Below are 3,716 nucleotides of genomic sequence, written 5' to 3' on the forward strand. Positions count from 1 at the left end.
ATGACCTAATACAGATATTTATCCTCTACCTGACTGCCGTTTGGGGAACGGAAACAATCATTCGACAGTGTATATATACAGTGAAAGCATATTCAGCAATATTTGTCAAGTTAAAATCAGCAACTACTTGTCATTTTCTTTTTCACATCTTTGAACACAGGTACTGTTACCTATGTTGAATGAAACCGGTTGTAATATTTTTTTAATGTTGCAAAAATCTTTGGGGGCTTAATTATACACCATTCAGTGGCATTCAAAAGGAGAAGATAAGCTCTCTATTTTCAGCCTAACCTTCGATAACGTTCATAAAACGTGACATTCTGTGCTTAGTATACGATAGGAACAAATACCACATTACAATAAATTTACATGACGGTGAAAGTTGTTAAAATTCAAATCTGATATTAGGACTTTCATGTTGCCGTATCCAAGCGGATTTTAAATGTCACGCGACAAAATCAACTGATATTCAAGTTAAGCAAAACATTTTTCTCAAGTAATTTGAAATACCATGAAACAGCGCAAATTCATTCCCTCTTTCACTCTATCTCCAAACTGACACTATTCCTTGCAGCCGCAGCATAATATTGCAAACATGTCAAATTTCTAAAAATGTAATACACTCCTACAACTGTACGTTTCCTCACCGTATGCTAGCATAATTCTGAATATTTCCATCTACAAAGGTCAAGGAGAAATGCTACTACTACTGCTACTACTACTTGCTCCGAGAAATTCGACTAATTCAGAAGGTAGACACGAGTGACGTTCCATTGCATAAGGTCACAACTACACAAATTTACACCCCCCAAAAATGCAATTTACAGTAGGTATATTCCAGGACAATTTTGTGTTTATTCAAGGACAATGCTGTGTTTATTCAAGGTCAACGGTGCTTGTGATATAATTAAAACACGTGTATTGTCGCATAAAGTATATCAATAGACATATCACAAAGGGGGAGGAATCTAATTGCTCGAAACTAGCAAAATCGTAGAAATAAACAATATGTAGATATACAGATATACGGTATTCAACAAATAAGTACACTTCTGAAAGTATTAACTTTGGCAATATAACTGACAATAGATCACCAAGCTTGCGGGCTCAGTATAAACTGATTACTAACAAATGTGCTTTGTGTAAAAACTTGATCTTATAATCATTTAATGCTCTGATGTTTCGAAACTATGTGTGTATATATATATATATATATATATATATATATATATATATATGTGTGTGTGTGTGTGTGTGTGTGTGTAGGTCTATGTGTATTTGTAACGAAGTTTTAAAAAATTTCAATCATGCTGCTACATTGTCTGCAGTTTGACACTTTATAGTGATGTCTAACATTGGAGCATCATGCCGCAGACGTGTAACATCATGTCCAACCCAGTCGCCTTATCCTGACACCAGGTCGACCTAGTCCAAATACTAACCTCGTAATGCTGAGCGCCAAGCGAGGGCAGCTGGTAGTACCATTTGTATCAGTCTTTGGTACGGCTCAGCCTGGGTTTGAACCTGAGACCTCCCGCATCCGAGGCGGACGCTCTTACCACTTAGGTCACCAGAGTGGTCGAACCGTAATGATGTTCAACGAAGAAACACATAGGAAATTACAATCACGTATATTACCTGTTCAATTTTTGAGACGGCTTATTAATCTTTTTCAATTTTGGAATGACCCACTAACAATAGACCAGCCTTTTTATGATTTTCTCATCACTTAAATCGCTTTTAAATAGTGCTAGGAAAAACCCGTCTTCCGAGTCAGCAACGACATAGATATTATAATTTATGCTGGATACTTTAAAGTAAAATATTACCAGAGCTTGTAAATGCATCAGAAACCCCTCACAAGCTAATACAAATTAAATATGAAAATTTCAAAATAAACAAGCATAAGTTTGAATACATGTTGCACATAGTTCAGGTGACATCGCTATTGAATCTTTTTGCACGATATTCTCAGTACCTGATGTTGTCCTTGTTATATAGTTTAACGCCATTTTTCAGCACAAGATAGGCTATACATGGCGGCCTATATAAAATGGTGGAGGAAGAACCCGGGAAAACCCCGGAAAGAACCGACCCACGAGAAGCTACCGCCAAGCTTTCTCACACACACACATTGGCCGAGCCCGAGACTCGAACCCACGCAGACAGAGGTGAGATGGCAGTGATCCGTAACGGGGAGCGCTTTTGACCACTCGGTCACTTGGAGCCCTCTCAGCAGGGTATGCAGCAATAGATTGTTATCGTTTTTAAGGGAGATAATTATAAATGTTCGTCAATATTTTAAAACTGACCGAACCGAGCGCACCTCTAACTTACTTTCTAGAACGAGCGGTCTCTTGAATCAATAAGGGGAATTATTTCATCGGCGGACAGAAACATCTTACTGATATTGAGAAGTTAGGTACCAGATAATAAAATATGGTTGATAACCATGGATAGAAAATGTAAAGAAGACAAAAGAAACTTAGTCCTTAGCAAATACGCTGCTGCATTTACTTCGAAAGTAGCGTACTGGGAGAGAAAGAAAACTGAACATTCAAAGGGCCAAAATAAATCTATATAGGAATTTGAACTCAAGTATAAAGAATTCTAATCCCGGTACTGAAGGCCCATACTAGGGGCGGCTAATAATACGTGTCTAAATTATCTGAAATAAACAGACAAGGTCATTTACAACCCCTTTTGTTCTTTAAATAACACCCTTTTTGAACTGGTAGGGACCATTGGGTCCCACTTTTCCATGTCTGAAATCAACACTGTATATTATATGGGTCCATTCTGAGCTAAAGTGTTGAAATTGTTGGACAAGATGTGAATAAAATATACGATTACATGGCCCATTTTATTTTACTGTACCCGTGGGAAGAGAGTTTGAGTTAATTGGAGGTGATTTCGACTCTTTTTGATACGTGGTGGTTGTGTGTTCCGGAACATTTAGCTCTGACATTTAAAATAAAGGTAGGAACCAGAATAGTCAATACATTATTATCACAATTAAAACTTAATGCTATGAATGTTACTGACTACGTTTTACCTGCATAAAATCATCTTAAAACGTCTTTTTCCCCACCGGGGGTGGAATAATTCATAATTATTTTGCACTTTTACGTGCCAGTATTGTATTGCTGTATCTTTTGCTGGAGCTAGTCGCCAGTCCAAGAAACTTTATCCCTTCTACAATAAGTAATTAAAGACAAGACTTAAAACACGATCCCCGTCTGATACCTTTGTCTATTTCCAACAATCAGAATATCTTCCTTCTTTGTCTTGGATCCAAAGTGAACGACATCCGAACAGGGTGTGCAATAAGATGTAAATAATATATAATAAAACTTAGCCATCCCAGCTCTCATATATAAAAGGGCAGAAGAAAAAACAAACATTTTAATATGCTTGTACATTACCCATTACTTCATTACTAAATCTGACAGCCCCGTTGGAGGCTGAAAAGCCTAATGCTGTCAACAGGATGTTCGACTGCCCACAGGAGGATCACTTGACAACTCGTTTGGCGAATACAATTTAACCCATATAAAAAATACCTTCACTCAGGTGCGTCATTGAACGAAATTAAAATGACGATTCTAAATCGTGTCTCTGCTACAGACTAGTATAGAGTCCATTCCGTTGGGTTCCTTGTGTTTAGGTAGGTCAAGCTGCCAGGCAGAACGTTACTCTTGCCAGAAAAGGAGGAT

The sequence above is a fragment of the Sinohyriopsis cumingii genome, chromosome 19 (assembly GCF_028554795.1).
Source record: "Sinohyriopsis cumingii isolate HCF-2022 chromosome 19, ASM2855479v2, whole genome shotgun sequence".
NCBI lineage: Eukaryota > Metazoa > Mollusca > Bivalvia > Unionida > Unionidae > Sinohyriopsis > Sinohyriopsis cumingii.